Source organism: Acartia tonsa, chromosome 4 (assembly GCF_053477335.1).
Source record: "Acartia tonsa isolate MP-2025a chromosome 4, ASM5347733v1, whole genome shotgun sequence".
NCBI classification, from domain to species: Eukaryota; Metazoa; Arthropoda; class Copepoda; order Calanoida; family Acartiidae; genus Acartia; species Acartia tonsa.
This window is the reverse complement of record NC_137263.1, coordinates 12732972-12748112: the sequence shown is the minus strand read 5'-3', so window position 1 is coordinate 12748112 and position 15141 is coordinate 12732972. Positions and strand designations below refer to the sequence as shown.

General features: G+C 31.8%; 1 long non-coding RNA gene across 1 annotated transcript; it reads right to left on the bottom strand.

Moving 5' to 3' along the window:
• Positions 1–2058: 2058 nt before the first annotated feature.
• On the bottom strand, positions 2059–2578 carry LOC145318226 (uncharacterized). Its single transcript, XR_013879260.1, has 2 exons — positions 2464–2578; positions 2059–2175 (listed from the first exon to the last, which is right to left on the bottom strand). It is a non-coding gene; the product is annotated as an uncharacterized LOC145318226 (long non-coding RNA).
• Between the last annotated feature and the right edge of the window lie 12563 nt (positions 2579–15141).

Sequence of the window (15141 nt, the reverse complement as noted above, 5' to 3'; positions counted from 1 at the left end):
CATCTTTTCTTTTTTCCTACAATCGAGAGAGATCTGCAGTTTTAAATGACATCCAAGCTTTTTAAAATATTTAAATTTGTTTTGTGGAATTTAGTAAATTTAAAAAAAATTGGAAATACAACCCCAATTTCTTTTTGGCGGATGCATCCATTCTTTCTTCTTCGTCATTGGCATTTCATATTCTTTTGTACATCTAATCTTATATGTCTATTGCATTTACAAATAAAAACTATACATAAACTAATAATCATTATTAAAGCAATATATATAGATCTCGCTAACCGCTGAAACGATCGGGTTCTCATAGGTCCCGGGAAGGTTTATATCTATATTGGGGGAGGGTACCACCAACATCCCAAAAAAACCGACAAAAACAAATTAAATAAAATAAATATAAAAAGTTATAAAGATGTATATTAGTGTTATATAAAGTTATAAAATACAGAAAATAAAAAATGTAAAAAAAAAAGAAATGTAAACAATATTTTCCCCTGAACCTTTAGGGAAAATCCCCAAGAGGCTAGGGGCGAAGCGGCTAGTAATTATAAAAAGTTTCAATTTAAACGTTTGCTTCCAAGAAATTTTCTTCTTTATATTGCAGGATACTAGTGGATGTGACCCTAGCATTTATGGGCTATTCTATTTTTAAAGTAGTAAGTTTTTTTGTCTGTAGCGAAGGATCTTGCTTACTGCTGAACTGATATGGTTCTCCTTTAAAACGAAGCTTATTATATGTCCGTTGAAGGTTTTTAACTATATTGAAGGAGGGTGTCACCTGCGTAAAAAAGGGTCAGGAGAGGTAAAAAAATCAAAGCTCAATCCCAAGAATAAAAGAATTTATTACTAATAGATAATTAAGTTTTTTGTTTTAAAAAAAAACATAGAAAAAATCAAAATTTTTAAAAATCAACATCATTTTTGAAATCTACATAAAAAAATTCTCAAATATATTATACAAACATATATGAGAACTCAATTGGTTTTAAGGTTAAGATTAAATCCTATTACATAAAATACTAAGCTTTTTTTGTCTGTAGCGAAGGATCTCGAAACCACTGAACTGATATGGTTTTCCTTTAGAGGAAAGTTTTGTATAGGCCCTAAGATGGTTTTAGGCTATTTTTATATTTTTATAACTAAGTCTTTATCATAAGAAAAAAGGATAAGAGGATGAATACTCACCCCTTTTTCATGGTAAAATACTACTTCCCCATCCCTAAATTTAGAAGCAGACGAAAATCAAAAACCGCCCAGGGCTTTTTGTAAGTCAATCATAAATAATAATGTGAATAAAAAGAAAGGCGATATTTAGCAAACAGCCGTGGGCGGTCAGAATCAGCTGAATGTTCATTATGAAAAAAATTTCCCCCTTTTTAGAAATAGAAGGATTCATCTTTCATGAACAAATTTTTTTAAATAAAAATAAAATTCTATGTAATTCTTAATTAAAACATTAAAACGAAAATATCTAATCTAATATTCTTGCTTTAAATATGGAAATAGTAAAAAGTAAAAAAATATTTTTTAAAATAATTTTTAATCCTCCCATTTGAAAAGTAGTGGAATAACAATAAATTTTAGCGCGGCAACAGCGCTAAGTAGGCCTCTAGGCCCACTGCCTATTTTCGTCTTCTAGTTGCTTCGATTCCTCTCTTTTATTTTTTTCTCTATGGTCTTTATATGGTTTTAAGCTATTTTGCTGCCCTTCTTATCCCTTCGAATTGAGAGCTCCTAGATGCTAGGGGCGCAGCCGCTAGTTTATATAATAGGATTAAGAAAACGTTCTAAATTTTAATTTTCTATATCGATAAAAATAACCTAAGAAACTAAGTTCTTGACTATATGGTTGACAACATAAAGGAATATATAGCTGATGAGGCTAATAATTCTACAAATATAATGTACTAGTGAATCGGTGGTGCAGGCACCACCTAAAAAATTATATTTTACGTTATCTCACTTCTGAATATTAACCCTATTCTTCCATTGACCTATCCCCGACTATTAACTTTTTTTCTTCCATTGACCTATCCCCGACTATTAACCTTTTTTTCTTCCATTGACCTATCCCCCCCTATTAACCTTTTTTTCTTCCATTGACCTATCCCCGACTATTAACCTTTTTTTCTTCCATTGACCTATCCCCGACTATTAACCTTTTTTTCTTCCATTGACCTATCCCTGAATATTAACCTTTTTTCTTCCATTGACCTATCCCCAACTTTGAAACTTTTTCTTCCATTGACCTATCCCCGACTTTTAATTTTCTCTTCTTCCATTGACATATCCCCGACTATTAACCTTTTTTCTTCCATTGACCTATCCCCGACTATTAATCATTTTTCTTCCATTGACCTATCCCCGAATATTAACTTTTTTTCTTTCATTGAGCTATCCCCGAATATTAACTTTTTTTCTTCTATTGACCTATCCCCGAATATTAACTTTTTTTCTTCCAATGACCTATCCCCGACTATTAACCTTTTTTTCTTCCATTGACCTATCCCTGAATATTAACCTTTTTTCTTCCATTGACCTATCCCCAACTATTAAACTTTTTCTTCCATTGACCTATCCCCGACTTTTAATTTTCTCTTCTTACATTGACATATCCCCGACTATTAACTTTTTTTCTTCCATTGACCTATCCCCGACTTTTAACTTTTTTTCTTCCATTGACCTATCCCTCAATCTCTCTCTCTCTCCGAACCATACTACAAATCAAGTTACTCATAAAGATTACTACGACTTTCATAGTTTCTTTTATTCATCATTTTTTTAAGATTTAATGTCCCTCTCTCTCACTTCCCTTTTCTTCCGTCTTTATTTTAATTTCATTATTTTTATTTAAAACCGTATTTATAATTTTGTCTCTCTTTCTTTAAAATATTTTAGAATCCCAATATTTTTTGTTTAAAATTATCGTCTTGAAAGGGTTAAACTATTTAGCTAAATGTTAAATTTTAGTTTAATATCTGAACACATTCGGGCGCGTCGCTAGTATCATATTACATTAAAACTTAGTTTTCCTTGATTTACTATATTATAAACTTAAATTTTCTATTTTATGAATAGAAATTTAATACTTCAATATAATTCAAATAGCAACATGAAATAAAAAATTTAATTTATTCTTCATAGAGTAAAATAATGGGTCTTATCATTCTGGTCATTGAGAGTTTATTATTGATTATTGAACCAGTATGAGTATTTAACATCTGACCTTTGGAAAACTTGAGCTCATTTATAGACATTTATTTCCTATATAGATCTGTCATGGATCTTGATGCAATACAGCAGGCCGTTTTGTAAATGTTAAAAATTGGAAGATTTCATTAAATAAAAGTAATCGCAAATATAAGTATTAACTAACCAGACATCTACCTAGGGGACCTTTTTCGTCTGGCAGCAAATTGCTTTCTGCTTTGTTGTAGTGGCATGACTGAGCTTTTTACCGCCATTGGTTAATTTTCAAAGACCCAAATTAAAGTAGGCACAGGGTCCTCGGAATGGGGACTTACAGATATTTAATCCCTTTCCCCTATATTGTTTTACCCCAATATAAGGCTAACCGACATCATATCATAGGCCCCACTGTTATATTTGCAGGGAGGGATGGGATATTAAATTGTAAATTACTCTTGTACCCAAAGTTTTGTAACCTTCTCTCTCATTCGTTGCCTCATTTACCATTATTGAGAATGTAAATCAACTTATCGTCTATTGTCTTATCCCTGTATGTTTAAATTTCAACAAAAATATTAAAGAGGACTATCCATGAACAAGAGCAATTGATTCTAAGCACCTTCCAGCATTGATCCTTTGCATTTTTTTAGTGAATATACTAGGTTCATGTTTATTATTTGGTTTATCGAATAAAAAGTTAGATTTCACCATGGTTTTATATGAAAAAAATCTTTTAAATGTTAAGCATAGTTTAATGCAAATTCATCAAATGTTTTGGTGAGTTCAAACTGTTGTTTAAAAGCTTTGATACAAAAGTATATCATTTTGATTAAAAATGTATGTTTAGAAAAGGGTTGGTAGCTTGTAATATTTTAAACAGTTTAATTAATGTACTTTTGCAATTTACAGCATTTGATGCTTTTATTTTATTTTGTCCTCTGAACTTAACAAAGCAGTTGATGATATTGTATCTAAAAATGCTTAACATTTTAAAGTTTTTTTCATATAAAACTAGGGTTGGGCCGGATACTTTTTTGGCCGGATACCGGATACCGGATATCCGGCTGATTTCAAATGCCGGATATCCGGTAACCGGCCGGATATCCGGCCAACGCCGGATATCCGGCAAATATCCGGTTATCCGGCCAAATTACCGGATATCCGGCCGGATAACCGGCCAAATTACCAGATATTAAAGTAGTAAAAAAAAATTTCTTCAAAAATCTTATACAAATTTACATAAAGTTAAACTTATTCAGAAAAAATGTTCTTCTATCTTCAATAATAAGAAAATTATAGCCATTTAAGATTTTAAAAAGCAGATATTTTTGGACATCCGGCCGGATAGTTTCAATATCCGGTATCCGGCCGGATATTGAAAATGGCCGGATATCCGGCCGGATATCCGGCCACACCGGATATCCGGCCCAACCCTATATAAAACCATGGTGAAGCATAATTTTTTAGTCGATAAACCATATATTTAACATAAACCTAGTATATTCACTAAAAAAATACTATGGATCAATGTTGAAAGGTACTTAAAATCACTTGCTCATTTTCGTGGATGGTCCTCTTTAAAATTATTATTAGAAAGGAAATAGCATCGAGTGTTTTGGAAATCTTAATTTGAATTTTCCATTTATAAAACATATTAAGGTTATGTTTCTTAAAATAATATTTCTTTATCCTTATTGATAGAGAATTATCGACAGATTTTTTTAGTAAAAATCCAATATATGTAATATGGAATGTAAGGACTTATCCTAAAAGAGTTTTAAGTACAATCTATTTGATTTAAGAGGGAGTCAATAAGTGATTATTTTAATATTTTCTACGACATGTTAATGCTTAAATTTTGGTCAATCGTTTGGTTAATCAATATGGCAATTAACTAATTGAAATCTCACCCCTCTAGGGGTAAAGTTCCTAGAGTAAGGAGCAAAGCTTATTATGTAATAGCATTCTGCCATTTTCCTTACAAAATACGTCCATCATGATTTTTTTTCTCTGCCTAATTGAAATTTCACCTGAGATTCAATTCATCTGACACAAAAAGTAATTTAATGGATGGCATTTAAAAAGGAATATTTCTTTTGGAGAAAAGGTATGTAAAACGAAATATTATATTTCAAGAATATCAATTAATGGTTTGAAGATTTTTTACCAGTTTAGATTTTGTAATTTTTTAACGCGAAGCTTTTCTATAATTTCTAGTCGGTCCGTCCGTAATGCTTAACTCTTTTCGTTAATTGAAACAGGGTAGAATCGCCCTATCGATTTCAAACTATGCATGATGATTCTTTTAACAGTTAGAAGGTACGACTTCGAAAGCGCAGCAACTCTATAATCGTTACCAGAAAGTCCGTACGTCTATTAAAACACGCTGATGTATTATTTTTTGACAACAAATTTTTGTATGTTAAAATTATCCTATTCATATGTTTTTATATAATCGAAGCTTCACTGTAATCAAGTCCTAATAATGTAAGTATGTCCTTAAACAGTAAAACTATTTAAGCAGTTTTGCAATAAATTTAGTTACAATATATCGTTAATACTTTTGCATTAATATTCTGCTTATTCAGTTCTGATACTCTACAAGTGTTAATAATGGTTTGTCCTTTCATTCCAGAGCTTCGCTTTTGTGGATTTTGTCATCCTTGTTTCTCTATTGTTGAGACTCTTCAACTTTTTGATTTAGAATGAATGGAAAAGGTAAATGGGAAACCCTCTAAAAGAAATGCAAAGATAGTTCACTTTCTCTACCTAAATACCAAGGACATTAATCTGATAATCTCTTCAACTGCATTTGAATATAAAAAAAAATATGTATGGAAAGAGTATTAAAACTTTGAAATGATCCAATTTCAAGTTAAAGATTGTGTCAATATTCTCAATTTAATTATTGGATTTAATAGATTAGGTTAAACACTGATCAAAAATTGCTTGAAAATCCAGATTTTTAAAAAATAAATGGATTAGAATTTATCTTTAATTTTGACCAATCATTAATTAACACTTGAAAATGGTGGATTTTACAATTGCTGTAAATTTCTTGTAAAAAATGCCATAATTAAAAAGCATCATTTCCATATTTTTGTCCGTTTGTCTGTTCTTTTGATTTAAACAAATTGTTTTATTTTTTATGAGCTTTTGCTGCTCAGGAATGTTATCATCCTTGTTCTTTATATTATGATTCAATTATGATAATACTCTTTTTTCCCCTTTGTATTTGTGAGAATAATTAAAGCTGGCATTAAGAGTATGAACACTTTTTCTGAAAGGATGATGTATGCACATGAGAGCATCCACGGATTTATTCGTGTTGGAATAGAAAAACCAAACCATAATATGTGAAATATAGTGTGCATAAATAAAACTTAATGTGAGATGTATGTAAAGTACAATTCCTACCTAAAATTTCTTTCATAGAAAATGACATTATAAAAGTGCTACTTTTGGAGACATATATAATATTACTAGGTCTGGTTTCTGTAATCCAACATGTCAAAATCCGTGGGTCCTCGTATGTACATAAATTGTATATGCCAGATACAAGATACGTTTGCAGGAGTAAAGAGTTAAGGTATCGTCGTATAAATTGATATTTAATTAAGAAATACAATTGTCTATTGCTGTTTTATTTTATGGATGAAATAAAAAAAATGCAGTGTACCAAAATTTACACGATTTCTAATCAATTTTGTAGTCTGATTGTTCCAACTCTGTGTTACTATTAGTAAGATAAAGGGGTCACTCATCTAGATTTTAAATATTTATTTAGAGTCCTTTTAAACTGAAAAATTGCCAAAAATAATTAATCAGATGAAAGGTATCTATATTCTTGAGGCATAGGTTCTGAAGCCAACATATTGTCAAAATATTACATACACAGACGATACACACTCCACCACTATACTTTCTTCATTTATATTCACAGATACTAAAGCTGAAATTAGTCAAAAGATAGATATTGATGGATTTTTAAATAGTTTATTTCAATAAGAAATATAAATTATTTAAAATGAACTTTAATATTTTTGGATATGATATCCTATTATATAAAGTACTAAGCTTTTTTTGTCTGTAACGAAGGATCTCGCTAACCACTGCACTGAACCGATATGGTTCCCCTTTAGAGAGAAGTTTCGTATAGGCCCTGAGATGGTTTTAGGCTATTTTATTATTTTTATAACTAAGTCTTTGTATGGTTTAAGCTATTTTTCTGCCCTTCCATATCCTTTCGAATTTAGAGCTCCTAGATGCTAGGGGAGCAGTAAATAGTAAATACATAAAGTGATCAACACAGCAGTTAATAAATTCAATACAGGGTGATCTTTGAATGGCAAATAGATGGATAGTTTAATAATTAGTTATTAATTTCAGGGATCTGAAGGGATAAGACAATTGCCGATAAATCAATGTAGATTTATAATGATGATACACAAAATTATACAACTTATGTAGATTACAATTAGTGGTTGAAATGTTTGGACACTCAACTAATTAAAGAAATAAACCAATCAATATTCAATAGTCCCCAAAGTTGTTAAGCAAAAGAATAGGAAAATGTTATTTAAAAAATTTGGGGACTAGTGTAGAAAACAGCTCTCTCTTGATAAGTTCAATAGTTCTAAAAGGTAACATTTGTTGCTTTGAAACAAAAATAATAATATACGTGGATATTATGACAGGGAAAAATTGTCGTCAATTTAGGTTGCTTATATGGACAATATTGGTCAGTTTGTTCATCCAGTGAGAGGGGAGGGGATGGGGTAAAAGGGGTGGATGAGGGGGATCGATATATTTCAGCCAGCTTTACATAATAATCTGATGTAGGATCTAAGTAATAATAAATTCATGAGGTGATTAGATTTAAGAATAAATAAATGAGTGACTTTTTCTCCGATCTGTTTAACAATCTCATTTAATTTGTCTCAGTTGTAGTAATGTTTGTTTTTTCTAACTGATGATAATGTTTTGTATATCTGTAAAGATTATTTTATCTGTAGGTAATGATCCAATTTGGATGGAGAGATATTAGGGTGTCCCATACATTTCTACCAAAGTATCATAACTGCAAAGCTTTTACATTGAAGCCTAGATTCTCTGAAGTTAGGATTGATATGCACACGGAAATTGGAGGTAAGAATCCTTTGACCAATCTTGGATAGGTAAGCTACGCGCACAGCTGATTGTGTTCAATGTTACATTACAAGCTGACCCGCAATTCTCGTGGAAGCTAATCAATTATTATATCACCCTGGCCTAGAGTTTTTTTTGCAGATGTTCCATATTAAGCCACCCTAATTAAAGCATGGTTAAAGTTGCTTGATAGGTATATAGAATCCTAACTTTCTACAAATTTCCCTCCTTACAACCTAAGGGCATTTCAGCATATTCAACCGAGTGTAAAATCTATCCCCTTGAACTCGGTTTACCCCAACCAGAGCGTAGTGTGCTAACCAATACGCTTATTGTTTCATGCAGAAATGATGTCTCAACAAATATTCAGGGAGGGAGGGGACAATGGTCTGTTTATTACAATAATCCCCAAAGTTTTCTTTTTCGTTGGCTTAACAACTTTGGGCACTCTTTAATGAATTTTGATTTGTTAGTTGATTAAGTTGAGTGTTCAAACGTTTTTAGTGTTTTTTTTCGTATCATCATTAAGGGTTACATCAATTTTATCGCTCATTGTCTTATCCTCTTATAAACACAACTTATATTTCTCAAATTAAAGATTTTAAAAATTATAGAGATACTGAGTAGGAAATAAAAATTATGAATTAATTTTCTACTTCCGCGCCTGCATTTTTATAAGTTTATCCTGATAGGGCTGTGGGAATATGCAACAATAGATTTTCCTTTGGGAATATAGGTCATGTCTTTTAACTTAAATGCAATAAAATTATTATATTTATTAACATTATCATTATATAGAATTTAAAAATTATTCCTTGCAACACGCCTACGGATCTATTAAAACATGTATTATGTAATATATCTTCAATCTTTATTTCTTTATTATACAATTTTTACATTTATTTTCTGCATTTTTTTTATATTAATAGACCAGTTGGAAATAATAAAATTCTGAAAGTTATGGGCTTGGGTTTAATTTTTTTTAATTTATCGGGACCTTGGCTCAACGTTGCGCAGCCGCTCATTGTCAGGGAGGTGATAGGTTCGAATCTAGGCTTTACACCCCGTCGTAACTAAAGAAGTTAATATTGGTGCCTATTGCTGCTATGTCAACTGCGTGACATAAATAGTTAGAGTAATGGGAATGCATTGGATCAAAACAATTGCAACTCATTACCATGCACAGTTAGGACTTCACAAACAAAGGTCTTGCAATCAAATAGTTGGTTGTCTGATGGGTGTTACCTATTCTAATACCTCGGGTGTTTGGGCAGAAAAGAAGAGATTTCTGGCGAAGCTACTAACAAAATAAAGCATAAAGAAGCAAAGCTCTATAAAACAGGGTTTGGAAGTAAAAAAGACTAAAGGGGGTCATTTTTTTGTGTCTTTTCCGTAAAGTTGTATGTTACCGGTAAGTCAAATGCGCTCATTAAGTCAAACTGTACTTATTTATGACCAAATGTATATATATATATATATATATATGAAATGGTTTTAATTAGGAACGCATTTGCATAACGGTCACGCACAACTTTAAGGAAAATACGCAAAAAAATACCCCCTTTAAACGTTCATAACATATGCAGAGTAAGTAAAGCAAACCTTTATAGAACACGAAGTGCATGTTATAAAACAGAGGAAGGAAATAAATTGTTGTTTCTGCCATTTTCACATCATTTGGGATTACACACCTGTCAATAACAAAATTAGATATTTAATATTAGATATCATAGTTGTAACATCATACACAAAAAATGGAAATATTAAAGTAAAACAATAGAGGGGAAGGGGTTAAATAACTGTATAGCCCTGTGCTGACCTTCAATTGGGTCTTTGAATATCAACGTCGGAAATATTTAAGCAGCCAAGTCGCTAAAAAAAAGCAGAAAGCAATCTGCTAGCAGACGAAAAAGGTCCTCATCCTGGTAGTTATCTGGATTATATATCTATTTGAAAAAATCATAAAAAAACAAGCAGTATATACAATACTAATTACATCGCTAGTTGCGGTGGGGGAGGGGTTGTCAGGATATTGCCTAAAACTTTAAAAATAGCTGCATCACCCCCTACCCCCCCCCCCAAAAAAAATAATATTGATATTTTTAATAACAAATATTTGGTCTTGGTCTGAATCCACTAATCTCTAATACAAAGGATTCATAAAAAGAATCACCCACCAATATAAATTTTAATCCTAGGGTAAATGTTTAGGGGAGTACATACTACATAATTCCCATCCCCCCGAAAAAAAAAATATAAAAAAGCTTGGACGTCTTTGACTTAGATGCTAGGTGCGCAGCTATTATTTATTAAAAAAATAACAAGGTGTTTTGTGGTAAAATAGATGATGACATTAAGGGCAGGGATGTAGGATATGTAAAAAATAGATAAATCAACCCATCTTTTTCAAATTTCTTACTGTCTTAATGTCTATAGTGTTTAAGCAATTGATCTTAAGGGATAAGACAATGAACGTTAAATAATTTGCACAATAAATGATGATAAACAAATTAAGATTTAAATTATTGGTTGAAAAGTATGAACAATGCTTGTTTAAGGTACCAGAGTGTAATATAAAGTCCAGTATTCCCTCCCTCCCTGGTTTAATGAAGAGAAAATGCTTAGGGTAAAACTTTTCTTCCGTTTAACCATCCTTGTGTCACTGGATCCTCAAAGGTTTCTATTGTAGTTAATGTTGTGGAATTGTGATTGTGCCTGAATAATTGACAAATACATAGGCTTATGAAGATAATATACGTGCAAAAAAGTACATTTGATTACCATTTTTGTAAAAAAAAGTTGACCAATTGTAAAATTTTCTTGTAAAGTTTTTGAGTTTCACCGATTTTGCTTTCATGCAAATGGTTATATGAACTGAATGGACCACCGATCTCTCCCCCTCCCCCTCCCTCTACTTGTTTTACATTTTACAATACATTTTTCTTGGGGCCCATTTTCCCACTAGGTACTAACTCTGTAGGGCTATTCTAACCTTTGCCTAACCTAACCTAAAAAAGCACCACAGATATTTTTTTTCTTTAGAAATTATATTGGGTTCTAAATTGGGGGGTGGAGGTTAGGGGTTTTTGGGATGTTTATTACACTAGTCCCCAAATTTTTTTAACGTTTTCTCTTTCATTGCATCAACAACTTTGGGAACTTTTACTTAATTTTGATTGGTTGGTTCATTAAGTAGAGTGTCCAAACGTTTCAGTCACTAATTGTAATCTACAGAAGGGGTAGTTTTGTAAAGCATAAGGCATATACATCAATCTTCGGCCATTGTCTCATCCTTTTAGATCCCTGGGTCTAATTACTATTTGAGGGAAAGCACCCAATGTTCAGAAAGTACAATTAAAAAAGGCCTTGTTGTACTTTTTTTTCCAATAAAAAATTCTATAAATTTCTAGATACAAAATCCAAAAATGTAATTCTGTCCACAATAAATCATTTATACTTCATTGATTTATCTTCCGATTAAGATATATGTGGCGGTGTAAAAAGTTAGAAACGAATTTAGAATCTTTAAACATATTATCATTGAACATTAATCATGGTCAATGTCATCCATTCTTGTTTTGCAATGAACAATGACAGCGAAGCAGCAGACAATCGAACATTCACAATTTTTAACTGACTACACTTAAAGAAATAGGATATTATTAGATCTAAAAAATATGTACATGTAAATCTGAAGCCTAATTTCTAAAAAATTACGTAGGACTAACACTAAATGTAAATACGCATCATTAAAAAAGTGGGATTTTTCTTAATAATAACTTAAAACCTCAAAATAATCACTTTAGCCATTTACGAAATATTTGAGGAAACAAATATCATACTTCAGTTTATAGAATACATTTCTTTTTCTAAATACAAGCTTCATTGGAAAGAATACTTGAGACCAGACACACTGTTTTAGGGATCTTTAGAAACAGACAGCCAGATATACAATATACTAATTGTATTATTCAGTCTCAGAATATGTTGTTGACAATTCTTGTGAATAATGAGTTGGCACAATTCCAAATCAAGTCTACCAACTCATAATAGACACCATAAACAACCAAGGATAACAGGGATACCATGTCTACCATGTCATAATAGACACCATAAACAACCAAGGATAACAGGGATACCATGTCTACCAACTCATAATAGACACCATAAACAACCAAGGATAACTGAGATACCATGTCTACCAACTCATAATAGACACCATAAACAACCAAGGATAACAGGGATACCATGTCTAATAACTCATAATAAACACCATAAACAACCAAGGATAACAGGGATACCATGTCTAATAACTCATAATAGACACCATAAACAACCAAGGATAACAGGGATACCAAGTCTACCAACTCATAATAGACACCACAAACAACCAAGGATAACAGGGATACCATGTCTAATAACTCATAATAAACACCATAAACAACCAAGGATAACAGGGATACCATGTTTACCAACTTATAATGAAGCTCTTTATAGTGCCTATAAAAAAGGGGATGAATTTGAAAACTTCTTTCCAAAGTATCCCGAATGACGTAGTTTTAGAGTAAGTGATTATTCGGATCTAGGCACTTTTGCGTCATCGCCTCTTAAGGGGTGTTTCGGCGTAGTTTATCTCCTACTCCTCTTTATATCCCTGATAAAGAACGCACAATGGTCTATTTATCAATTACAGAGATTTACAAATATTACACCTCACACAATTCTGGGTTCTAGAAATGGATATAGGATATGCGTGGATGTATTGGCAGGAGAAAATCTGTCGTTTATATGGACCCCATTTAATGGCCAGCTCTTTCATCCAGTAGGAGGGAAGGGGATGGGGCAAAGGTTGATAGGGCCGGGTATCGTTATTTTAGCCAGCGGCTAGTATCACTTTATGAGATAACATGAAAATCTGGTGAAACATCCAAGTATTTGAATTTCGATTGTTCCAGATCTAAACTAAACAGTTCTGGATGTAATGGAACAGTCAGAATTAATATCGATATGACAAAATATTCATATGATACTTATGTTGACATAACAAATAAACAAAAGTGTGATACTTGATATTGAGCGAAAAATTATCGGGTTACAATTTTAGTTTTTCGAAAAAGATTGTTTGTATTTATTTCCAGGGATGATTTCTCTTTTAGCTTTGAATGCGGAGGTACCCTTCCCCAATTAGTTGAATTCCTCTCCGAGACCTAAAAGAAGCTTTACTGTAAAGGACATTCATAGAGGTTTAACGGTCAGCGATATATTTCGGTACAACTACAAACATTAACACACATCCTGTTACTTTTTCATGAGGATAAAATTGTTGCCATTTCTGATGATTATGATTATTGTCTGTATATTTGTCTAGACAAGGATGATTCTAATATATCCCGCGGAGAAGGAAAAGCTTTAAAAACAAATTATATCCATGATTGGCGCATGTTAATAGTTTACAAAACTAAAAAGTAATACAAAACAAGGATGAAAACAAGTGAAGCACAACAATTCAGACACATAGCATATTCATTAAGACGTACTAACATATTTTGACTTCATTATAGAATTATGGAGCCTAGTTATCCAAGAAATCATCATTAAAAAAATTATGGTAGTAGGAAAATGCATAGTAAATTTTTTTATTAAACGATGTAATAATTATTAAAAGCTGCTATGCTTTTTTAGTTTCATTATCCTTAATTTAAGGAAAAAAGCTTAACTAAAAACAAATATTTAAATCTCGCATTTACTAACAGAAGCCTTTATAACTGATAAAAATAACAAACTATTTGGCTAAATCCCTTATTTCATATTTATCACACTAGTCCCCAAACTTTTATAGTATTTTTTCGTATTCCTCGGCTTAACAACTTTGGGGACCTTTCTTGAATTTTGATTGGTTGATTCATTTAGTTGGTTGTGTTTAAACGTTTCAATAACTAATTTGAATCTAAAGAAGGGGTAATTTTGTGTAACATTATTAGGATATACATCAATTTATCGGCCAATGTCTTATCCCTTTAGATCCATGGAATAAAAGATAGGAGGAAGCTGGGTAGTAACTTGTACTCAACTGGACATAACGAGATGTTGCCGACTATTCATCTTTCTGCATATTGATGCAGTAAGTTGCGACAGAGACTCACAGCTGTCATAAAGCTGCAAAATGGCCGCCGATATGTAGCTCATTAATGGTATTGTAAGAAATTTTGTCTATAAAAAAACAGAGAACGGAATTATATTTCTTTTTGTAGCAAGACTACTCTATAAAAGGGGTATGTTCGTTTGTCTTCTTAATTGCTTTTTGGACCTTTTTCCAACTTTGTTTACACAAATACAATACGCTCACAAAAATGTGTTACACCTAAGAAGAAATAAATAACAACAATCAATGTACTTGTTTAAAGTTAAAAGACGTCATTTTAATTGCGGCCATTTAAGAATTGTTGACGGTTATCGACCTCTATTAGTTAGATCCGTATACACTCATGCAAAATCCTCTACTAAGGACCTAGATAAAAAAAACTTAGTTTCCCAAAGTTGTTGGCAAAGGCATTATTTTTTATGGCATGCATCAAAGTGGTTTGGGGGTGAGGGGTGGGGCCATGACATGGGATAGCGTAAAATTATTTTGATATTTATATATGGAAAGGATAAAGATATTAAACTTCTTAAAGGGACATTTTTTAATATCGGCGATGCTCTTTTCCTTTTGTCGTTTTGTTGGTATGTGTTATTTATAGTTTCCACAATTTTAGAACCAAAGCTGCTTTTTAATTCCAAATGTTCCTCCGTTTTTTAGGTTTAATG